At 48.4% G+C, this 26,296-nt stretch overlaps 1 protein-coding gene across 1 annotated transcript in view; it reads left to right on the plus strand.

Moving 5' to 3' along the window:
* arhgef19 (Rho guanine nucleotide exchange factor (GEF) 19) overlaps window positions 1-26,296 on the plus strand; it is a 123,084-nt gene that overhangs the window by 16,193 nt on the left and 80,595 nt on the right. The window lies entirely within an intron of this gene.

The following is a 26,296-nucleotide window of genomic DNA, read 5'->3' on the forward strand; positions in this document are numbered from 1 at the left end:
TTACAGAACCTTTAAAGTTTGTGATTAAAGTTCCTCTGCATTCTAGGATACAAGCCAGCAGGATTATTGCCTTTGCCACATTGGATTCCACCACATTTTTAGAATGATTTCCTTATTGCTAGCTCTCCTCTCTCATGTTTCCACCTCCTCCTTTTGTCCTCCTCCGTACTGACTACCCCACTCCCCTGTGAAAACGGAGGCAAGGCATTCATTTAACATCTCAGCTATTTGTATTTTTGTCTTTGACTTGATTTGATTTATTATTGTCACTTGTATTAGCATACAGTGAAAAGTATTGTTTCTTGCGCGCTATACAGACAAAGCATACCGTTCATAGAGAAAGAAACGGGAGAGTGCAAAATGTAGTGTTACAGTCATAGCTACGGTGTAGAGAAAGATCAACTTAAGGCAAGGTAGGTCCATTCAAAAGTCTGACGGCAGCAGGGAAGAAGCTGTTCTTGAATCGGTTGGTACGTGAGCTCAGACTTTTGTATCTTTACCGATGGAAGAAGGTGGAAGAGAGAATGTCCGGGGTGCTTGATTATGCTGGCTGCTTTGCCGAGGCAGCGGGAAGTGTAGACAGAGTCAATGGATGGAAGGCTGGTTTACATGATGGGCTTTGTTCACAACCTTTTGTCATTCCTGGTTAGCCCTATTCTTTAACAGTTGTTTTTACTTTTGATGTGTTTGGAAAATATGTTTATTATTATCTTGTACCTTCTCTGACCAATCTTTCTCCATACCTCAATTTAGTCTTTCTTGTCTCTTGTGTTAACCGTGGTTCAGTGAGAAGCATTCTCGCTCCTGGATCAGAAGGTTGCAGCTACAATTGCCACCCAGAGACTACAGCACAAACCTCTAGGTGAAGTGCAGTGCAGTACTGAGGTTGGGCTGCACTGTCAGTGGTGCTGTCTTGCGAAAAGACATTAAATTGAGATCCTGTCTGCCAATTCATGTGGACATTAAAGATTCAATAGTGAGATTTAACCGTGGGCCAATGTTTATCCTCTCTCTCTCTTTCTCTCCATGAGTTGTCCAAGGGTCACTCATCATAGAATCCCCACAGTGCAGAAAGAGGCCATTCAGTCCATCGAGCCTACACCTGCAACAATCCCACCCAGGCCGTATCCCCCGTAACCCTACGTATTTACCCTGCTAATCCCCCTGACACTAAGGGGCAATTTAGCATGGCCAATCAACCTCACTTGCACGTCTTTGGACTGTGGGAGGAAACTGGAGCACCTGGAGGAAACCCACACAGACACGGAGTGAATATGCAAACTCCACACAGATAGTTACCCCGAGGCCGGAATCGAACCTGGGTCTCTGGGGCTGTGAGGCAACAGTGCTAATCACTGCGTCACCATGCCGCCGTCTTTTGATTTTTAATTTGATTTATTATTGTCACATGTATTGGTATAAGAACATAAGAACTAGGAGCAGGAGTAGGCCATCTGGCCCCTCGAGCCTGCTCCGCCATTCAATAAGATCATGGCTGATCTTTTTGTGGACTCAGCTCCATTTACCCGCCCGCTCACCATAACCCTCAATTCCTTTACTGTTCAAAAATGTATCTATCCTTACCTTAAAAACATTCAACGAGGTAGCCTCAACTGCTTCACTGGGCAGGGAATTCTACAGATTCACAACCCTTTGTGTGAAGATGTTCCTCCTCAACTCAGTCCTAAATCTGCTTTCCCTTATTTTGAGGCTATGCCCTCTAGTTCTAGTTTCACCCGCCAGTGGAAACAACTTCCCTGCTTCTATCTTATCTATTCCCTTCATAATCTTATATGTTTCTATAAGATCTCCCCTCATTCTTCTAAATTCCAAAGAGTATAGCCCTAGGCATAGCTATAGAGACAAAGCATACCATTCAAGGAGAAGGAAAGGAGAGGGTGCAGAATGTAGTGTTACAGTCATAGCTAGGTTGTAGAGAAAGATCAACTTAAGGCGAGGTAGGTCCATTCAAAAGTCTGACGGCAGCAGGGAAGAAGCTGTTCTTGAGTTGGTTGGGCAGCGGCTCTCCACACCTCTCTATCTCCAGTGGTCTATCGCATGCTATCACCATGGGGCAATTCGAAAAGGCAGATTGCAGACACTACCCCAGCCAATACAGGAATTAAGCCGACATTGTCAGTATTATTAAACACCAGGCTCCAATCACCTGAGCTACCCCTCTATCAACATCACAAGAAAAACAGATTATCTACTCGTTAACACATTGCTATTTGTGGGATCTTGCTGTGCGCAAATTGACTGTGGCGCTTCCGACTTTACAAAAGTGATTACACATTAATGACCAGCTTAGGGGTTAAAAAAATGGGCTGCATGGACAAGTTGGGCCGAAGGGCCTGTTTCCATGCTGTAAACCTCTATGACTCTATGACCAGTTGATCTGTTTTTGTGATGTCAATTGAGGGATGAATATTGTCCCGGGCACTGGGGATAACTCAGCTGCTCTCCTTCAATGTACTGCCATGGGATCTTTTACATCTTTTACATCCAACGCCGGCATCTCCACATCATGACTACCATCGACACCGCAAACTGCCGGCTCCAAGTGGAGAGGATCGCCAAGAAGATCGCGCATATCGACACAGACATCAAGTTTCTACAAACATGCAAGAAAGCAGACAAGATACCGAAAGGACTACGGATCACGAACCCACTCAGGTCAACCTTTAACACAGACTACGCTGAGAGACTTTGCCGTCGCACCTCTCTCACCCTCCTCAAACATCTCATACACCAACTCTACAGCAAACGCCGCAGCCTGGAAACCAAGATCGAATCCATATTCTCAACTTGCGCTCAGGACGCAGACCAGCTGCGAAACTCTGCCGAGCAGACGAGACATAGGAACTACACCATCTACATGCACACCAAGAACAGGAAACTTGAGAAACTCGGCATCACCACCAGCAGCAACCAAGCCTCCCCCGGTACCACAGTAGAAAACAGGACCACTGCAGGAAAGTCCATTGTCAACTTATCGGACTACACACTTCAGCCAGATGAAATCAAAGTTCTCGGCTGAGGGCTCAACTTTTGCCCCACTACCAAAATAGACCCCATCAGTCTCGCAGCGGACACAGAGGAATTCATCAGGCGAATGAGGCTGCGGGAGTTCTTCCACAAACCCCAAGAGGCCAACAGCGAACACAATGAGACAGCTAATGAACCGGAACAGCAGACAGAGAGATCCGCAGTGCAACCGAAGAGGAAAGAGTCGAATTGGACTCCTCCGGAAGGCCGCTGCCCTCGACTTGACATGTATGCCCAAGCCATCAGGAGGTGCGTCAACACCAAATTCATCAGCCGCACTCACAAGACAGCACCAAACATCACCCAAGCTCAACGCAACGCCATCCACGCTCTCAAGACCAACCGCAACATTGTCATCAAACCAGCAGACAAAGGAGGGGCCATCGTCATACTGAACAGAATGGATTACTGCAAAGAAGTGTACCGACAACTGAACAACGAGGAACACTACAGACAGTTACCCACAGATCCGACCAAAGAACACACCCGTCAACTCAACACTCTGATCAAAACCTTTGATCCGGACCTTCAGAGCACCCTCCGTGCTCTCATCCCACGTACTCCACGCGTTGGAGATCTCTACTGCCTCCCAAAAATACACAAGGCAAACACACCCAGCCGTCCCATCGTTTCAGGAAATGGAACCCTGTGCGAGAACCTCTCCGGCTATGTCGAGGGCATCTTGAAACCCATTGTACAAAGAACCCCCAGCTTTGTTCGCGACACTACGGACTTCCTACAGAAACTCAACACACATGGAGCAGTTGAACCAGGAGCACTCCTCGTCACAATGGATGTCTCGGCACTCTACACCAGCATCCCCCACGAGGATGGCATTGCTGCAACGGCCTCAGTACTCAATGCCGTCAACTGCCAGTTTCCAGATGCAATTTTACAACTCATCCGCTTCATCCTGGACCACAATATCTTCACCTTCAACAACCAGTTCTTCATCCAGACACACGGAACAGCCATGGGGACAAAATTCGCACCTCAATATGCCAACATCTTCATGCACAGGTTCGAACAAGACTTCTTCACCGCACAGGACTTTCAACCGATGCTATACACTAGATACATCGATGACATTTTCTTCCTTTGGAGTCATGGTGAACAATCACTGAAACAACTATATGATGACATCAACAAGTTCCATCCCACCATCAGACTCACCATGGACTACTCTCCGGAATCGGTTGCATTCTTGGACACACGCATCTCCATTAAGGACGGTCACCTCAGCACCTCACTGTACCGCAAACCCACGGATAACCTCATGATGCTCCACTTCTCCAGCTTCCACCCTAAACACGTAAAAGAAGCCATCCCATACGGACAAGCCCTCCGAATACACAGGATCTGCTCGGATGAGGAGGATCGCAACAGACACCTCCAGACGCTGAAAGATGCCCTCATAAGAACAGGATATGGCGCTCGACTCATCGATCAACAGTTCCGATGCGCCACAGCGAAAAACCGCACCGACCTCCTCAGAAGACAAACACGGGACACGGTGGACAGAGTCCCCTTCGTTGTCCAGTACTTCCCCGGAGCGGAGAAGCTACGGCATCTCCTCCGGAGCCTTCAACATGTCATTGATGAAGACGAACATCTCGCCAAGGCCATCCCCACACCCCCACCTCTTGCCTTCAAACAACCACGTAACCTCAAACAGACCATTGTCCGCAGCAAACTACCCAGCCTTCAGGAGAACAGTGACCATGACACCACACAACCCTGCCACAGCAACCTCTGCAAGACGTGCCGGATCATCGACACGGATGCCATCATCTCACGTGAGAACACCATCTACCAGGTACACGGTACATACTCTTGCAACTCGGCCAACGTTGTCTACCTGATACGCTGTAGGAAAGGATGTCCCGAGGCATGGTACATTGGGGAAACCATGCAGACGCTACGACAACGGATGAATGAACACCGCTCGACAATCACCAGGCAAGACTGTTCTCTTCCTGTGGGGGAGCACTTCAGCAGTCACGGGCATTCAGCCTTGGATCTTCAGGTAAGCGTTCTCCAAGGCGGCCTTCACGACACACGACAGCGCAGAGTCGCTGAGCAGAAACTGATAGCCAAGTTCCGCACACATGAGGACGGCCTAAACCGGGATGTTGGATTTATGTCACATTATCAGTAACCCCCACAGCTTGCCTCCTGGTCTTACTAGCTGTTCTGTCTGGAGACAATACACATCTCTTTAACCTGTGTTTAATGTTCCCTCCACCCACATTGTCTGTACCTTTAAGACCTGGCTGGCTGTAGAGATTTGCATTCTAATTAGTATTCTGTAACTTGATGTTGTGTCTCTGTGCACTGTTGGAGAACAGATTTTCACTCCATCTGACGAAGGAGCAGTGCTCCGAAAGCTTATGGTATTTGCTACCAAATAAACCTGTTGGACTTTAACCTGGTGTTGTGAGACTTCTTACTGATCTTTTACATCCACCAGAGCCTGCCGCTGGGGCCTGTTTTTTAACATCCCATCCTGAAGACAGCACCTCTGACAGCGCAGTGCTCCCTCAGTGTCGTACTGGAATGTCAGTCTGGGTGTTCATGTTCAAGATGTGGAGATCCCGGCGTTGGACTGGGGTAAACACAGTAAGAAGTCTAACAACACCAGGTTAAAGTCCAACAGGTTTATTTGGTAGCAAAAGCCACTGGCTTTCGGAACAGGCTGTCCCTTTGTCAGGTGGGTGGGAGTTCTGATCACAAACAGGGCACAAAGACACAAACTCAATTTACATGAATAATGATTGGAATGTGAGTCTTTACAGCTAATCAAGTCTTAAAGGTACAGACAATGTGAGTGGAGAGAGCATTAAGCACAGGTTAAAGAGATGTGTATTGTCTCCAGACAGGACAACTAGTGAGACTTTGCACATCCAGGCAAGTTGTGGGGGTTACAGATAATGTGACATGAACCCAATATCCCAGTTGAGGCCGTCCTCATGTGTGCGGAACCTGGCTATCAGTCTCTGCTCAGCGACTCTGCGCTGTCGTGTGTCATGAAGGCCGCCTTGGAGAACGCTTACCCGAAGATCAGAGGCCGAATGCCCGTGACCGTTGAAGTGTTCCCCAACAGGAAGAGAACAGTCTTGCCTGGTGATTGTCGAGCGGTGTTCATTCATCCGTTGTCGTAGCTATACAGTACATAGATCGATGACATTTTCTTCCTTTGGACTCATGGTGAACAATCACTGAAACAACTATATGATGACATCAACAAGTTCCATCCCACCATCAGACTCACCATGGACTAATCTCCAGAATCGGTTGCATTCTTGGACACACGCATCTCCATTAAGGACGGTCACCCCAGCACCTCACTGTACCGCAAGCCCACGGATAACCTCACGATGCACCACTTCTCCAGCTTCCACCCTAAACACGTTAAAGAAGCCATCCCCTACGGACAAGCCCTCCTTATACACAGGATCTGCTCGGATGAGGAGGATCGCAACAGACACCTCCAGACGCTGAAAGATGCCCTCATAAGAACAGGATATGGCGCTCGACTCATCGATCAACAGTTCCGACGCGCCACAGCGAAAAACCGCACCGACCTCCTCAGAAGACAAACACGGGACACGGTGGACAGAGTACCCTTCGTTGTCCAGTACTTCCCCGGAGCAGAGAAGCTACGGCATCTCCTCTGGAGCCTTCAACATGTCATTGATGAAGACGAACATCTCGCCAAGGCCATCCCCACACCCCCACTTCTTGCCTTCAAACAACCGCACAACCTCAAACAGACCATTGTCCGCAGCAAACTACCCAGCCTTCAGGAGAACAGTGACCACGACACCACCCAACCCTGCCACAGCAACCTCTGCAAGACGTGCCGGATCATCGACACAGATGCCATCATCTCACGTGAGAACACCATCCACCAGGTACACGGTACATACTCTTGCAACTCGGCCAACGTTGTCTACCTGATACGCTGCAGGAAAGGATGTCCCGAGGCATGGTACATTGGGGAAACTATGCAGACGCTACGACAACGAATGAATGAACACCGCTCGACAAGCACCAGGCAAGAGTGTTCTCTTCCTGTTGGGGAGCATTTCAGCGGTCACGGGCATTCAGTACCTCTGATCTCCGGGTAAGCGTTCTCCAAGGCGCCCTTCATGACACACGACAACGCAGAGTCGCTGAGCAGAGACTGATAGCCAGGTTCCGCACACATGAGGACGGCCTCAACCGGGATCTTGGGTTCATGTCACACCATCTGTAACCCCCACAACTTGCCTGGATGTGCAAAATCTCACTAGCTGTCCTGTCCGGAGACAATACACATCTCTTTAACCTGTGCTTAATGCTCCCTCCACTCACATTGTCTGTACCTTTAAGACTTGATTAGCTGTAAAGACTCACATTCCAATCATTATGCATGTAAATTGAGTTTGTGTCTTTGTGCCCTGTTTGTGATCAGAACTCCCACCCACCTGACGAAGGAACATCCTGTTCCGAAAGCTAGTGGCTTTTGCTACCAAATAAACCTGTTGGACTTTAACCTGGTGTTGTTAGACTTCTTACTGTGTTCATGTTCAAGGCATGGGAGCAGGACTTGAATCCTGAGGTGAATGTACCACGAAGCAAGCTATGGCCAGCACTCAAATACAGGAAATGTCCTGTAGAAACTTCTTCCTTTCTTTGCCACTTACGATACTGCAATTGATCCTTGGATAATTAAAGTCACGAATTATTATGAACCCTCTGACTCCTGCGTCTTTCTCTAATCTGTTACATTTAGGGCGACACGGTGGCACAGTGGTTAGCACTGCTGCCTCAGTGTCAGGTTCGATTCTGGCCTCGGGTCACTGTCTGTGTGAAGTTTGCACGTTCTCCCCGTGTCTGCGTGGGTTTCCTCTGGGTGCTTTGTTTTCCTCCCACAGTCCAAAGATGTGCAGGTTAGGTGGATTGGCCGTGCTAAATTGTCCCTCAGTGTCAGGGGGACTAGCAGGGTAAATACGTGGGGCTATGGTGATGGGGGCTGGGTGGGATTGTGGTCAGTGCAGACTCAACGGACCAAATGGCCCCCTTCTGTACTGTAGGGATTCCGTACCTCTCCCTCTATTTAATTTCCACACTTGGGTTGTCTGTGATAATGTCGCAGTTCCCTCATAATTCCTTTACTCTAAACGAACAGAATCAACTTTAGCATCACCCCCTAAACCAATTCTGCATACCATTGCTCCATTGGAATCTAATGTTACCATCTCTCCTTCTCCGGATGCTCAAACATTCCTGGATATTTTGTGACCGGGAATGTGTATGTCCCAGTCCTGCCCTAGCTTTGCCTCCGTATCATGTTCCCGTTAAATCTGCATGCGTGCATGGTCAGACAGTGACCACAGTGTTAAACACTGTGAACATAGAACATAGAACAGTACAGCACAGAACAGGCCCTCCGGCCCACGATGTTGTGCCGAGCTTTATCTGAAACCAAGATCAAGCTATCCCACTCCCTATCATCCTGGTGTGCTCCATGTGCCTATCCAATAACCGCTTAAATGTTCCTAAAGTGTCTGACTCCACTATCACTGCAGGCAGTCCATTCCACACCCCAACCACTCTCTGCGTAAAGAACCTACCTCTGATATCCTTCCTATATCTCCCACCATGAACCCTATAGTTATGCCCCCTTGTAATAGCTCCATCCACCCGAGGAAATAGTCTTTGAACATTCACTCTATCTATCCCCTTTATCATTTTATAAATCTCTATTAAGTCTCCCCTCAGCCTCCTCCGCTCCAGAGAGAACAGCCCTAGCTCCCTCAACCTTTCCTCATAAGACCTACCCTCCAAACCAGGCAGCATCCTGGTAAATCTCCTCTGCACTCTTTCCAGCGCTTCCACATCCTTCTTATAGTGAGGTGACCAGAACTGCACACAATATTCCAAATGTGGTCTCACCAAGGTCCTGTACAGTTGCAGCATAACCCCACGGCTCTTAAACTCCAACCCTCTGTTAATAAAAGCTAACACACTATAGGCCTTCTTCACAGCTCTATCCACTTGAGTGGCAACCTTTAGAGATCTGTGGATATGGACCCCAAGATCTCTCTGTTCCTCCACAGTCTTCAGAACCCTACCTTTGACCCTGTAATCCACATTTAAATTAGTCCTACCAAAATGAATCACCTCACATTTATCAGGGTTAAACTCCATTTGCCATTTTTCAGCCCAGCTTTGCATCCTATCTATGTCTCTTTGCAGCCGACAACAGCCCTCCACCTCATCCACTACTCCACCAATCTTGGTGTCATCAGCAAATTTACTGATCCACCCTTCAGCCCCCTCCTCTAAGTCATTCTGTGAGAAGATTTAACGATCTTCTGCATTAGCATAACAAAAAAACTGATAACAGTTTGTTTTTACAGGGAGCATTACTTCTCTGCTGTACCCAGCATAGTAATTTCCTCTTTTTTTCATCAGTTTTATTCAGAATATTTTGCATAGTCACGCAGATAAAACTCAAACTAGCTTCCGACTCTTTAACAATCTTATTCATTTTAATCTCTCCTTCTTGTGGTCCGTTCATTGTTACCTTCCTGATTTGCTTTTTGTTTATTTGGACTACTTGTCCTCTCTTCTTTTCTCTCCATTTCTTCACTCTGTCTCCTCTTCTCCAACCTCCATCATGTGACTCCAATCCAAACTGGTTGGTGAAGCCCAAAGTCCAAGACACACGGCAGAAGTTTCCTGTCCCTCCTGCCATGGAGCGGCGGGACACGGACCATGCAAAGGTCCGTTGATTTCAGGTGGGATTTTCCAGTCTTGGGGTGAGCGCGGCTGGAAAATCCCACCCTGTACAGAGTTGTCCTTTACTGAGAGAATTTATTGACTTGTTCAGCCTCACCCTCACCCCAAAGATCAAAGAAAATTACTGCACAGGAGCAGGCCCTTCGGCCCACCAAGCCTGCACCGACTATGCTGCCCGACTGAACTAAAACCCCCTACCCTTCCGGGGATTATATCCCTCTATTCCCATCCTATACGTGTATTTGTCCAGACGCCCTTTAAAATTCACTATTGTATCTGTCTCCACTACCTCTCCCGGCAGCGAGTTCCAGGCACCCACCACCCTCTGTGTAAAAAGATTTGCCTTGTACATCTCCTTTAAACCTTGCCCCTCGCACCTTAAACCTGTGCCCCCTAGTAATTGATTCTTCCACCCTGGGAAAAATCTTCTGACTATCCATTCTGTCCATGCCCCTCATAATCTTGTAGACTTCTGTCAGGTCGCCCCTCAACCTCTGTCGTTCCAGTGAGAACAAACCAAGTCTCTCCAACCTCACCTCATAGCTAATGCCCTCCATACTAGGCAACATCCTGGTAAATCTTTTCTGTAACCTCTCCAAAGCCTCCACATGCTTCTAGTAGTGTGGCGACCAGTATTGAACAATGTATTCCAAGTGCGGCCTAACCAAGGTTCTATAAATCTGCAACATGACTTGCCAATTTTTAAACTCAATGCCCTGGCCGATGAAGGCAAGAATGCAAGAAGGCATTGTATGCCTTCTTGACTACTTTCTCCGCCTGCGCTGCTACTTTCAGTGACCTGTACACCCAGATCCCTCTGCCTATCAATACTCTTAACAGCTTGTATTGTGGGGGTGTATTGTGTATTGCGCTGTCTGGGCAATGGAAGAGAATTCTTGTGGCTGCCGACACATTTCAGGAATCAATCCCTGGCTACAAGCCTCTACCCAGTGTCCCAGCCATCCCCTGTTTATAGATGCTCAGACAATTAATACCCATCGCCTGTTTATCTTGATCCTCATGACATTAACAAATCTTAACAATGAAATTGACAAGAAATTAACACTGTATTCTCCTATTGCACTGTAAACGTACCCCCAGAATACAAGTTGTTGATGACTTGAGTGCTTTGTTTCTGGTTCTGTTTATTTGAAGGTTCTCCTCACCTTGGAATGAGCTCAATGCTCCAAAAATCTGAGTCATTCTCTCCGACACCCAGTCTTGTTCCTTTCTTGATTTATGTGTGACGTCTGGAAGGCCTGTTTTTTTAATCTATCTCCCAGTGTCTGAGACTCTTCTTCCAAGGATCTCAATCCCAATCATTCCTATGAAGATGGTGGCAATGTTTTACTCCACTCCCCTTCAAAATCTTTAATAATTGCTCTGTTTCATCTCCTGCTCGAACACTGGTAGGTTACATCTCATTCAGATCCCTACACCACACCTAACTCATGACTGGGGTTACGTGTCAGTTGGATCCCAAGCAAGATGATCAAGTCTGAAGCTAGACACACATCCTTTTCTTGACCATAGAACCATAGAATCCCTGCAGTGCAGAACGAGGCCATACGGCCCATCGAGTCTGTACCAGCTCTCCAACAGAACATCTTACCCAGGCTCTATTCCCGTGACCTCACTTATTTATCCCACTAATTCCCCTAATTTACACATCTTGAGATACTAAAGGGCAATTTAGCATGGCCAATACACCCAACCTGCACATTTTTGGACTGAGGGAAGAAACCGGAGCACCCGGAGGAAGCCCATGCAGACACGTGGAGAATGTACAAACTCCACACAGACAGTGACCCAAGGTTGGAATCGAACCCGGACCCCTGTCGCTGTGAGGCAGCAGGGGAAGCGAAAGCCGAGTGGCATTATTGCTGGACTATTAATTCAGAAACTCAGCCAATGTTCTGGGGATCCGGGTTCCAATCCCGCCACGGCAGATGGTGGAATTTGAATTTAATTTAAAAATATCCGGAATTCAGAATCCACTGATGACCATGAAACCATTGTCGATTGTCGGAAAAACCCATCTGGTTCATTAATGTCCGTTAGGAAAGGAAATCTGCCATCCTTACCTGGTCTGGCCTACATGTGACTCCAGAGCCACAGCAAACTGGTTGACTCTCAACTACCCTCAGGCAACTAGGGATGGGCAATAAATGCTGGCCAGCCAGCGACACCCATGTCCCACAAATGATTGGAAAAAACCATTGTGCCGCCCGCATTCTGTAACAGTCAGCCTATTATAGATTGCAGCAAAACATATGATTATCTTCTACATATCAACGGCCAGTGTCCCAGAAGTCTTTCTTTATAAATCTTTTTACTCAGCTCCCAAGCTGACGACAATATCCAAGATTTCATGTGAAGGAATTCCACGGCGGAATGCTTTCCCCGCAGAGTAAAGATCTGGAGATATCTGTGCAGGTGGTCACATTAATGCAAATAAACATTTACATTTCCCATCAGTGCTAACCTTAACCGGGTGGCACAGTGGTTAGCAATGCTGCCTCACGGTGCCAGGGACCTGGGTTTGATTCCTGGTTTGGGTCACTGTCTGTGTGGAGTCTGTACATTCTCCCCATGTCTGCGTGGGTTTCCTCCGGGTGCTCCGACTTCCTTCCACAATCCAAAAAATGTGCTGGTTAGGTGGATTGGCTATACTAAATTGCCCCTTAGTGTGAGGGAGACTAGCTAGGGTAAATACATAGGGTTATGGGGATAGGGCCTGGGTGGGAGTGTGGTTGGTGCAGACTCAATGGGCCAATGGCCTCCCTCTGCACTGTATGATTCTATGATTCCTTCAATGATTTCTACGAAAGGTGGTATATAAAGCAGCATTATTTACTGTGTGTCTATTAGATTCAGCTGTACTGCGATTGACAAACCATCATGGGACAGGAGTACACAACACAAACTAGCTCAGCCAGGGGGACTGAACATAGACCACTGCCACTGAAATATTTCTGGATCCAAAGTAAGTCTCTGCAGCCTGACAGTGGCGTGGGCGCGATCAGCACCAGGAAGCTACATGTTGGTCATACTTTCATTCTCTTGCTGGTTGTGCAGTGGAAGGAAATTCTTGCAGCAGCCGACACATTTTAGGAGTCAATCTGTGGCTGCAAGTCTCTACATGCTGGTACTGTGAGCATTGCGTGCCAAAAGCTACTTGCATCATTGGAAAGGCCAATTCCTTCATTTACAAGAGGCAGGAGGCTGCGTTTATTCCAATAACTGTCTGCAATGAGTGATTTGTTCACAGGTAGCCTCTGTAGATACTGTTCCTGCTATTTGCAAACCTTGGGCTGCCATTGCCGTTGACACGTATGGCTATCCATGCGTGCGACATACAGTTATCACGTCTCAGGGGTCAGTGCTGGGCCCATTGCTGTTTGTTATCTATATTGTTATCTATATTAACGATTTGGATGAGAATGTGCAAGGCATGATCAGTAAGTTTGCAGATGACACTAAAATAGGTGGTATTGTAGACAGTGAGGAAACTTATCAAAAATTGCAGCAGGATCTTGATCAGCTGGGGAAGTGGGACAAGAAATGGGAAATGGAGTTCAATACAGATAAGTGTGAGGTGTTGCATTTCGGAAAATCAAATCAAGGTAGGACTTTCATGGTAGGACCTCAGGGAGTATCGTGGAACAGAGGGACCTTGGAGTTCAGGTGCACGGTTCTCTAAAGGTGGAGTCACAGGTAGAGAGGGCAGCGAAGAAAGCTTTTGGCATAAGAACATAAGAACTAGGAGCAGGAATAGGCCATCTGGCCCCTCGAGCCTGCTCCGCCATTTAATAAGATCATGGCTGATCTTTTCGTGGACTCAGCTCCACTTACCCGCCCGCTCACCATAACCCTCAATTCCTTTACTGTTCAAAAATTTATCTATCTTTGCTCTAAAAACATTCAATGAGGGAGCCTCAACTGCTTCACTGGGCAGAGAATTCCACAGATTCACAACCCTTTGTGTGAACAAGTTCCTCCTCAACTCGGTCCTAAATCTGCTTCCCCTTATTTTGAGGCCATGCCCCCTAGTTCTAGTTTCACCCACCAGTGGAAACAACTTCCCTGTTTCTATCTTATCTATTCCCTTCATAATCTTATATGTTTCTATAAGATCTCCCCTCATTCTTCTGAATTCCAATGAGTGTAGCCCCAGTCTACTCAGTGTCTTCTCATAAGCCAAACTCTTAACTCCGGAATCAACCGAGTGAATCTCCTCTGTACCCCCTCCAGTGCCAGTATATCCTTTCTCAAGTAAGGAGACCAAAACTGTACACAGTACTCCAGGTGTGGCCTCACCAGCACCTTATACAGCTGCAACATAACCTTGCTGTTTTTAAACTCCATCCCTCTAAGAATGAAGGACAAAATTCCATTTGCCTTCTTAGTTACCTGCTGCACCTGCAAACCAACTTTTTGTGATTCATACACAAGGACACTCAGGTCCCTCTGCACAGCAGTATGCTGCAATTGTTTTACCATTTAAATAATATCCATTTTGCTATTATTCCTACCAAAATGGATGACCTCACATTTACCAACACTGCCACTCACTTAGACTATCTATATCCCTTTGCAGATTCCCAGCGTCCTCTGCACACTTTGCTCTGCCACTCAACTTAGTGTCATCTGCGAATTTTGACACACTACACTTGGTCCCCAACTCCAAATCATCTATACAAATCGTAAACAATTGCGGTCCCAACACTGATCCCTGAGGCACACCACCAGTCACTGATCGCCAACCAGAAAAACACCCATTTATCCCCACTCTTTGCTTTCTGTTAGTTAATCAATCCTCTATCCATGCTAATACATTACCCGTAACACTGTGCACCTTTATCTTATGTAGCAGTCTTTGGTGCGGCACCTTGTCAAATGCCTTCTGGAAATCCAGATACACCACATCCACAGGTTCCCCATTATCCACTGCACATGTAATGTTCTCAAATAATTATATCAAGTTAGTCAAACATGACCTGCCCTTCATGAAGCCAGGCTGCATCTTCCCAATGGGACAATTTATATCCAGATGTCCCACTATGTCTTCCTTGAGGATAGATTCAAGCATTTTCCCTACTACAGAAGTTAAGCTAACCGGCCTATAGTTACCCGCCTTTTGTCTACCTCCTTTTTTAAACAGTGGCGTCACATTTGCTGTTTTCTAATCTGCAGGGACCACCCCAGAGTCCAGTGGATTTTGGTAAATTACCACTAGTGCATTTGCTAGGCATGCTGGCCTACATCAGTTAGGGCATTGAGTATAGAAGTTGGGAAGTTATATTACAGTTGTACAGGACGTTGGCGAGGCCGCACCTGGAATATTGTGTTCAGTTTTTGTCACCTTGCTATAAGGAAGGATGTTATTAAACTGGAGAGAGTGCAGAAGAGATTTACAAGGATGTTGCCAGGACTCAAGGGACTGAGTTATAGGGAGAGATTGGACAGGTTAGGACTTTTTTCTTTGGAGCGTAGGAGACTGAGGGGTGATCTTATAAGATCATGAGAGACATGGATAGGGTAAATGCACTGAGTCCTTTTTCCCAGGGTTGGGGAATCGAGAGCTAGAGGGCATAGGTTTAAGTTAAGAGAGGAAAGAATTAATGGGAACCTGAGGAGCAACTTTTTTACACAGAGGGTGGTACGTTTGTGGAATGAGCTGCCGGAGGAAGTGGTTGAGGCAGGGATATTGACAACATTTAAAATACTTTTGGACAGATACATGGATAGGAAAGGTTTAGAGGGATATGGGTCAAATGCAGGCCAATGGGGTTAGCTTAGATGGGCTTTTTGGTTGGCATGGACTAGTTTGGGCTGAAGGGCCTGTCTCTGTGCCGTAGATTCTATGATTCTATCTATGATCTGCTGTTCCAGCACAAGCTTTGCACACAGTTGCTATTAGAGAGGGAACTGTCTTGCTGACTTCCTAGAACAAGACATGCTCCAAGAAAGTATGCTGCACAAAACACAGTCCCCATATTCGTGGGATCCTAGATTAGGGCGGCACGGTGGCACAGTGGGTAGCACTGCTGCCTCACAGCGCCAGGGACCCGGTTCAATTCCGGCCTTGGGTCACTGTCTCTGTGGAGTTTGTGCATTCTCCCCGTGTCTGCGTGGGTTTCCTCTGGGTGCTCCGGTTTCCTCCCACAGTCCGAAAGATGTGCTGGTTAGGTGCATTGGCCGTGCTAAGTTCTCCCTCAGTGTACCCAAACAGGCGACTGGGGGATTTTCACAGTAACTTCATTGCAGTGTTAATATAAGCCTACTTGTGATACTAATAAAATACATTTTAAAAAACTTTTGTACTTTAAACATGTTTTTGTGGCTAAATTTAAGCAATTTAATACATTTTTTTCTCCATTCATGGGACATTGTCAGCATTTATTGCACATCCCTAATTGCCCTTAAACTGAGTTTAGATGGGCTTTTTGGTTGGCATGGACTAGTTTGGGCTGAAGGGCCTGTCTCTGTGCCGTAGATTCTATGATTCTATCTATGATGTGCTGTTCCAGCATGAGCTTTGCACACAGTTGCTGTTAGAGAGGGAACTGTCTTGCGGAGTTTACGGAGGACTTTTTTTAAAAAAAGAATCAACCACATTGCTGTGGCTCTGGAGTCACACGTAGACCAGACCAGGTAAGGATGGCAGATTTTCTTCCCTAAAGGTCATTAGTGAATCAGGTGGGTTTTATGTTCATCATTGGACTTTTAATTCCAGATTTTTATTGAATTCAGACTTCACCATCTGCCAGAGAGCATTACTCAGCGTCTTGGCATTACTAGCCCAGTAACAATACTGCCATGTCACCACTTCCCCATGTCTCACATCTTAAAAGATTGCTAAACTAAAGAGATAAAGAGAGTGCCAACTCTTTCTGCAGCAGGACAAACAATTCCTCAAGAATTACATCCACAATCACTTTCCCACATCGGAATCTCTGTTTACAGGAACCGTCTGCCAACTCTGACCCAGTTCACCCAGACACTGGATCCAATCCAGCTTCCTACCCTTTCACAGTCACTCTCTATCTCCAACCTTTCCAATTCTGGTCTCATCCCTTCACTCGCACCTCCCCCCCTCCCACCTCCACCCCCCACACCCCACTCCACCCCTTCTGCATCTCAACTCAACCTGAGAATCCCAACATCTTGCTTCAAGCGGCAGTTTTATTCCACCAGCCCACTTGGCACTCCCTTCCCACCCCCCAGTTGCTTTAATTTGATTCACCCCATGCCTAAGGTGTGGTGATCCTCGGGTTAATCCGCCACCAGTCAGCTCACCCCCTCAAAGCCTACGGTTATCTGGGACCATGGAGGCTCTGGGTGCGATTTTACGGCGACGTTTGGGTGAGACCAGAAACTCCTGCCGGAGGGTCAACGCAGATTTCCGTTGTCGGACCCTCGCCTGCGCCGATTCCATGGCAAGCAAGGTGGTAAAGTTCCAGCATTTATATCTGAAGCAGAGGAGCTTTTTTAATTCATTCATTGGATGTGGACATTGTTAGATGATTTGATTTGATTTGATTTATTATTGTCACATGTATTAGTATACAGTGAAAAGCATTGTTTCTTGCGCACTATACAGACAAAGCATACCGTTCATAGAGAAGGAAACGAGAGAGTGCAGAATGTAGTGTTACAGTCATAGCTAGGGTGTAGAGAAAGATCAACTTAATGCAAGGTAAGTCCATTCAAAAGTCTGACGGCAGCAGGGAAGAAGCTGTTCTTGAGTCGGTTGGTACGTGACCTCAGACTTTTGTATCTTTTTCTCAAAGGAAGAAGGTGGAAGAGAGAATGTCCGGGATGCGTGGGGTCTTTATTATGCTGGCTGCTTTGCCGAGGCAGCGGGAAGTGTAGACAGAGTCAATGGATGGGAGGCTGGTTTGCGTGATGGATTGGGCTACATTCACGACCTTTTGTAGTTTCTTGCGAACTTGAACAGAGCAGGAGCCATACCAAGCTGTGATACAACCAGAAAGAACGCTTTCTATGGTGCATCTGTAAAAGTTGGGTGAGAGTCATAGCTGACATGCCAAATTTCCTTAGTCTTCTGAGAAAGTAGAGGCATTAGTGGGCTTTCTTAACTATAGTATCGGCATGGGGGGACCAGGACAGATTGAAGCTCTCGATCCTTTCTACTTCGTCCCCGTTGATGTAGACAGAAGATGTTCTCCACTATATTTCCTGAAGTCGATGACAATCTCCTTCGTTTTGTTGACATTGAGGGAGAGATTATTGTTGCTGCACCAGTTCACCAGATTCTCTATCTCACTCTTGTACTCTGTCTCGTCATTGTTTGAGATCTGACCCATTATGGTGATGTCGTCAGCAAACTTGAGAATCGAGTTGGAGGGGCCAGCATTTATTGCCTATCCTTCAGTGCCCTTGAAGTGAGTGTTTGGCAGGGTCATTTCATAGGGCAGTTGAGAGTCAACCACATTGCTGTAGCTCTGGAGTCACATATAGGCCAGACCAGGTAAGGACGGCAGATTTCCTTCCCTAAAGGACTTTAGGGAACCAAGTGGTTTCATGGTCATCGTTAGACTTCTTTAAAAATTCCAGTTTTTAAAATTTGAATTCAAATTTCACCTTCTGCCAAGATGGGATCTGAACTCAATTCCCCAGAGTCTCTAGATTGTTAGTCCAGTGAACATACCACTGCACCACAGCCTTCCATACAAGGAGAAGTGGCTAGATGGGTGGAGAACTGGCTTGGCCATAGGAGACAGAGGGTAGTGGTCGAAGGGTCTTTTTCCGGCTGGAGGTCTGTGACCAGTGGTGTTCCGCAGGGCTCTGTACTGGGACCTCTGCTATTTGTGATATATATAAATGATTTGGAAGAAGGTGTAACTGGTGTAATCAGCAAGTTTGCGGATGACACGAAGATGGCTGGAATTGCGGATAGCCAAGAGCATTGTCGGGCAATACAGCAGGATATAGATAGGCTGGATAATTGGGCGCAGAGGTGGCAGATGGAGTTTAATCCGGATAAATGCGAAGTGATGCATTTTGGAAGAAATAATGTAGGGAGGAGTTATACAATAAATGGCAGAGTCATCAGGAGTATAGAAACACAGAGGGACCTAGGTGTGCAAGTCCACAAATCCTTGAAGGTGGCAACACAGGTGGAGAAGGTGGTGAAGAAGGCATATGGTATGCTTGCCTTTATAGGACGGGGTATAGAGTATAAAAGCTGGAGTCTGATGATGCAGCTGTATAGAACGCTGGTTAGGCCACATTTGGAGTACTGCGTCCAGTTCTGGTCGCCGCACTACCAGAAGGACGTGGAGGCATTGGAGAGAGTGCAGAGAAGGTTTACCAGGATGTTGCCTGGTATGGAGGGTCTTAGCTATGAGGAGAGATTGGGTAGACTGGGGTTGTTCTCCTTGGAAAGACGGAGAATGAGGGGAGATCTAATAGAGGTATACAAGATTATGAAGGGTATAGATAGGGTGAACAGTGGGAAGCTTTTTCCCACGTCGGAGGTGACGATCACGAGGGGTCACGGGCTCAAGCTGAGAGGGGCGAAGTATAACTCAGACATCAGAGGGACGTTTTTTACACAGAGGGTGGTGGGGGCCTGGAATGCGCTGCCAAGTAGGGTGGTGGAGGCAGGCACGCTGACATCGTTTAAGACTTACCTGGATAGTCACATGAGCAGCCTGGGAATGGAGGGATACAAACGATTGGTCTAGTTGGACCAAGGAGCGGCACAGGCTTGGAGGGCCGAAGGGCCTGTTTCCTGTGCTGTACTGTTCTTTGTTCTTTGTTCTTGTTCCAACAGGAGTGACAGTTGTGGGAAGGTGTGCAGGTTGCAGCTGGGAGCTGGCTTTGAATATTCTGCGCAATAGTGAGGATGCAAACATGAACATCTGAGGTCTGAGTCCAAAATACTGATGGTTCAACGCAAAATCAACTGGTTGCAAAGGTGCTGAAGGTCTCGGGGTTTGACCTCAGTCAATACTCCATTATTGGATCTCATCTTACGTGACAGCAGCCAGGACATAACAATTGATCTAATCACCCTTGGGCTAGGGAGGGATGAGTGATTGCAACTGTATGTGTCAGCTCTGGCTCAGATGGTAGCACGCTTGTCTCCAAATTACAAGGTTCTGGGTTAAGTCTTATCTCAGGGCTTGAGCACAAAAATCAAGTCTGCCGCTCCAATGCAGTACTGAGGGAATGCCGCACTGTCAGAGGGTCAGTACTGAGGGAGTGCTGCACTGTCAGAGGGTCAGTACTGAGAGAGTGCCGCACTGTCAGAGGGTCAGTGCTGAGGGAGTGCCGCACTGTCAGAGGGTCAGTACTGAGAGAGTGCCGCACTGTCAGAGGGTCAGTACTGAGGGAGTGCCGCACTGTCAGAGGGTCAGTACTGAGGGAGTGCCGCACTGTCAGAGGGTCAGTACTGAGAGAGTGCCGCACTGTCAGAGGGTCAGTACTGAGGGAGTGCTGCACTGTCAGAGGGTCAGTACTGAGGGAGTGCTGCACTGTCAGAGGGTCAGTACTGAGAGAGTGCCGCACTGTCAGAGGGTCAGTACTGAGAGAGTGCCGCACTGTCAGAGGGTCAGTACTGAGGGAGTGCTGCACTGTCAGAGGGTCAGTACTGAGGGAGTGCTGCACTGTCAGAGGGTCAGTACTGAGAGAGTGCCGCACTGTCAGAGGGTCAGTACTGAGAGAGTGCCGCACTGTCAGAGGGTCAGTACTGAGGGAGCGCTGCACTGTCAGAGGGTCAGTACTGAGAGAGTGCCGCACTGTCAGAGGGTCAGTACTGAGGGAGTGCCGCACTGTCAGAGGGTCAGTACTGAGAGAGTGCCGCACTGTCAGAGGGTCAGTGCTGAGGGAGCGCTGCACTGTCAGAGGGTCAGTACTGAGAGAGTGCCGCACTGTCAGAGGGTCAGTACTGAGGGAGTGCTGCACTGTCAGAGGGTCAGTACTGAGGGAGTGCTGCACTGTCAGAGGGTCAGTACTGAGGGAATGCCGCACTGTCAGAGGGTCAGTGCTGAGAGAGTACCGCACTGTCAGAGGGTCAGTACTGAGAGAGTACCGCACTGTCAGAGGGTCAGTACTGAGGGAGTGCTGCACTGTCAGAGGGTCAGTGCTGAGGGAGCGCTGCACTGTCAGAGGGTCATTACTGAGAGAGTGCTGCACTGTCAGAGGGTCAGTACTGAGGGAGTGCTGCACTGTCAGAGGGTCAGTACTGAGGGAGTGCCGCACTGTCAGAGGGTCAGTACTGAGGGAGTGCTGCACTGTCAGAGGGTCAGTACTGAGGGAGTGCTGCACTGTCAGGGGGTCAGTGCTGAGGGAGTGCTGCACAGTCAGAGGATCAGTACTGAGGGAATGCTGCACTGTCAGAGGGTCAGTACTGAGGGAGTGTGCGTTGTCAGTGGGCAGTGCTGAGGGAGTGCTGCACTGTCAGAGGGTCAGTGCTGAGGGAGTGCTGCACTGTCAGAGGGTCAGTACTGAGGGAGTGCCACACTGTCAGAGGATCAGTACTGAGGGAGTGCTGCATTGACAGAGAGTCAGTACTGAGGGAGTGCCGCACTGTCAGGGGGTCAGTACTGAGGGAGTGCTGCACTGTCAGAGGGTCAGTGCTGAGGGAGTGCTGCACTGTCAGAGGGTCAGTACTGAGGGAGTGCCACACTGTCAGAGGATCAGTACTGAGGGAGTGCTGCATTGACAGAGAGTCAGTACTGAGGGAGTGCCGCACTGTCAGAGGGTCAGTACTGAGGGAGTGCTGCATTGTCAGAGGTTCAGTGCTGAGAGAGTGCTGCACTGTCAGAGGTTCAGTGCTGAGGGAGTGCCGCACTGTCAGAGGTTCAGTGCCTAGGGAGTGCTGCACTGTCAGAGGGTCAGTACTGAGGGAGTGCTGCACTGTCGGAGAGTCAGTACTGAGGGAGTAGTGCGTTGTCAGTGGGCAGTGCTGAGGGAGTGCTGCACTGTCAGAGGGTCAGTGCTGAGGGAGTGCTGCACTGTCAGAGGGTCAGTACTGAGGGAGTGCCACACTGTCAGAGGATCAGTACTGAGGGAGTGCTGCATTGACAGAGAGTCAGTACTGAGGGAGTGCCGCACTGTCAGAGGGTCAGTACTGAGGGAGTTCTGCACTGTCAGAGGTTCAGTGCTGAGAGAGTGCTGCACTGTCAGAGGTTCAGTGCTGAGGGAGTGCCACACTGTCAGAGGATCAGTACTGAGGGAGTGCTGCATTGACAGAGAGTCAGTACTGAGGGAGTGCCGCACTGTCAGAGGGTCAGTACTGAGGGAGTTCTGCACTGTCAGAGGTTCAGTGCTGAGAGAGTGCTGCACTGTCAGAGGGTCAGTACTGAGGGAGTGCCACACTGTCAGAGGATCAGTACTGAGGGAGTGCTGCATTGACAGAGAGTCAGTACTGAGGGAGTGCCGCACTGTCAGAGGGTCAGTACTGACGGAGTGCTGCACAGTCAGAGGTTCAGTGCTGAGAGAGTGCTGCACTGTCAGAGGTTCAGTGCTGAGGGAGTGCCGCACTGTCAGAGGTTCAGTGCCTAGGGAGTGCTGCACTGTCAGAGGGTCAGTACTGAGGGAGTGCTGCACTGTCGGAGAGTCAGTACTGAGGGAGTGCCGCACTGTCAGAGGTTCAGTGCTGAGGGAGTGCTGCACTGTCAGAGGTTCAGTGCTGAGGGAATGCCGCACTGTCAGAGGTTCAGTGTTGAGGGAGTGCCGCACTGTCAGAGGGTCAGTACTGAGGGAATGCTGCACTGTCAGAGGTTCAGTACTGAGGGAGTGCTGCACCGTCAGAGGGTCAGTACTGAGGAAGTGCCGCACTGTCAGAGGGTCAGTACTGATGGGGTGCCGCACTGTCAGAGGTTCAATACTGAGGGAGTGCTGCACTGTCAGAAGGTCAGTACTGAGGGAGTGCCGCACTGTCAGAGGGTCAGTACTGAGGGAGTGCCACACTGTCAGAGGGTCAGTACTGAGGGAGTGCCACACTGTCAGAGGGTCAGTGCTGAGGGAGTGCTGTACAGTTGGTGGTGGCATCTTTCGGACGAGATAATAAACTGAAGCCTTTTCACCTTGATTGGGATTTTGGGGTTTGGGAGTTAGGGTTCGGGCCCTACATTGGAAGAGAGCAAGGAATTAATTCCCCGCTCTGACAAAGAATCATCCAGACTCAATTTTCTCCCCATAGAGGCTGTCAGACCTGCTGAGATTTTCCAGCATTTTCTGTTTATGTTTCCGATTCCAGAATCCGGAGTAATTTGCTTCCTATTAGGATTTATTCCTCTGTGTCCAGACCAATATTTATTTTTCAATCAACTTCACATTGCAGTTTGGGAGAGCTTGCTGGGCATATTGTATCTGCCACATTTCCTGTATGACATCAGGGACGACACTTCATTGGCTGTTAAGAATTTTGTAATGTATGATGGTTGTGAAAATTGCTATATAAATGCAATCCTTTCGTATTTTTCGTTCGTTAAGCTCATGTTTCTGACCACAGTGCATGGTGGTTAGCACTGCTGTCTCACAGCGTCAGGGGCCCAGGTTCGATTCCTGGCTTGGGTCACTGTCTGTGTGGAGTTTGCACATTCTACCCGTGTCTGCGTGGGTTTCCTCCCACAGTCCAAACATGTGTGAGTTAGATTGATTGGCCATGCTGAATTGCCCCTTAGTGTCAGGCGGATTAGCAGGGTAAATATAGAATCATAGAAACCCTACAGTGCAGAAGGAGGCCATTTGGCCCATCGAGTCTGCACCCACAACAACCCCACCCAGGCCCTTTCCCTGTGACCCGACATATTTACCTCACTAATTCCTCTAACCTACGAATCCCGGGACACTAAGGGGCAATTTAGCACAGCCAATGCACTTAACCCGCACGTCTTTGGGCTGTGGGAGGAAACCGGAGCACCCGAAGGAAACCCACGCAGACATGGGGAGAATGTACAAACTCCACACAGACAGTCACCCAAGCCAGGAATCGAACCCAGATCCCTGGAGCTGTGAGGCAACAGTGCATGTGGGGTTACGGGTCCTGAGTGGGATTGTTGTTGGTACAGGCTTGATGGGCTGAATGGCCGCCTTTTGCACTGAAGGGATTCTATGATTCTATGAACTCCTGTATGGGCACTAGGTGAGGAGAGGACTGAGATCAGTAACCACGCTTCCCTTTTAGGCTTCTGTACATTGCCGCAACCTCTTGCTTGTTCTCTCTCCTGCTTGTAGGAACCTGCCCTGCAGATCCTACACACCCTGATCCTTGGCAGCCTCTCCTGGCAACACCCAATAAGATGCTGAACTGCATCACAACAACAAGCTGCATTTATATATCAGCTTTAACACAGTAAAATATCCCAAGGCACTTCAGAGAAGGGTGATCGGACCAAAACTGACCCCCCCCCACAAGCCAAAGGGGATGTAAGGGCAGAATAGTACATAAGAGCAAAATACTGCAGATGCTGGAGACCTGAAATAAAAACAAACAGTGCTGGAAAAACTCAGCAGGTCCGGCAGCATCAGTGGGGGGAGAATTTTAGTTAGCGTTTCAAGTCCAAATACAACTCTTCTTCAGAACGGGATGGGGGTGGGGATTCGGGATGTAAGGGGAGATGGTCAACGAGATAGTGGGCAGGATTTTAAGGCCTCGCTCATCCCGATATGGTAAAATCCCGCCCAAGGTCAGCGGACCTTTCCATGGTCCGCCCCTCGCCCGCTCCGATTCCCGTGGCGGGCAGGGCGGTAAAATTTCCGGCCAGTATTTCAGGAGCGTCTTGCGAGGGGGAGGAGCCAACAGCCAAAGACACTGTAGAGTGATTGATACTGGGGACACACAAAAGGCCAGAATTGGAGGAACAGTATTTGCAGATAGAATGGGAGGAGGTTATAGAGATGGGGGGGGGGGGAAATGTTCATCCGGCAGTAAGAATCCTCCAGTAACAAGCAATGAAAAGCAAAATCAAAACAACTTCACAAAGTAAATCCAAAGTAAAGGTTTAATAAAGATCTTTCGTTACACTTGGGCCATGCTCTGGGCCACAAGTAAAGTAAAGTTTATTTATTGGTCATAAGCAAGGCTTACATTAACACTGCAATGAAGTTACTGTGAAATTCGCCTCACTCCAGCGCCTGTTCAGGTCAATGCACCTAACTCATACATCTTTGGACTGTGGGAGGAAACCAGAGCACCCAAAGGAAACCCACGCAGACACGGGGAGAATGTGCAGACTCCACACAGACAGTCACCCAGGCTGGGAATCGAACCCGGGTCCCTGGCGCTGTGAGGCAGCAGTGCTAACCACCGTGCCACCATGCCCCCCCACCCCAATCCCTATGCTCTTCCTATTTTTACCGGGTCAGTTGACCACCACAGCATGTTGCCATTGTAACAAATGAGCTGTGGAGAGCTTTCAACACAAGGGTGAGAACTTCTGACTTGCGGCATTAGCGGACTGGGTGGTAATGTAGATCAGCAAGAAGAGAGCCGGGGGCGGGCGGGGGGTTGGGGTGGGGAGGGGGCAGAAATAGGAGATGGCGGGGGTGGGTGGGGTGCGTGAATGTGTGATGCCAGTTTGGATCCGAGCAAGAACCTTGAGTGAACTTAGATTTACAGAGGGAGAATAGAAACATAGAAACCCTACAGTGCCGAAGGAGGCCATTCGGCCCATCGAGTCTGCACCGACCACAATCCCACCCAGGCCCTACCCCCACATATTTTACCCACTAATCCCTCTAACCTACACATCCCAGGACTCTAAGGGGCAATTTTTAACCTGGCCAATCAACCTAACCCGCACATCTTTGGACTGTGGGAGGAAACCGGAGCACCCGGAGGAAACCCACGCAGACACGAGGAGAATGTGCAAACTCCACACAGACAGTGACCCGAGCCAGGAATCGAACTCAGGACCCTGGAGCTGTGAAGCAGCAGTGCTAACCACTGTGCTACCGTGCCGCTGAATGATGGGCGACAGGCGGGGAGAGCGTTGGGGTGGTCAAGTCTGGAGGTAACAAAAGCGTGCATGAAGATTTCAACAGCAGTAGGACTGAGGCGGCAGCAGAAACAATATCACGGAGGTTGGAATAAAGAGAGAGGATGTGGGGTTAGAAGCTTACCTCTCGGACAAATAGGAGAGTGATGTAGTGAATGGTATGGTTTGGTCTGGTTAGGGCAAAGTTCCTCATTTTACTCTTCATCTGATAATGGTGGGTTTTTTTTGTGTATTCTAAGCCCTTCCTCTCCTTCACAAATTAATCCCTCTGACTAAAGATTCGGTCATCCATTTCCTTTGGTTGCCTGCTGCTAGTCATCTCTGCCTCTCTCACATGTTGACCTTCGCTCATGATAAAAAAAAAATCCTCTTTAAAAAAATCCTTTGAATCACCAGAACAGAGCTGTCCAATATGTGGTTCTCTCTCTGAATTGAGGACAGTAATTTGTGGCAATGCAGGTCAAAGGTCAACACTGTTT

This window comes from Mustelus asterias, chromosome 22 (genome assembly GCF_964213995.1).
Source record: "Mustelus asterias chromosome 22, sMusAst1.hap1.1, whole genome shotgun sequence".
NCBI lineage: Eukaryota > Metazoa > Chordata > Chondrichthyes > Carcharhiniformes > Triakidae > Mustelus > Mustelus asterias.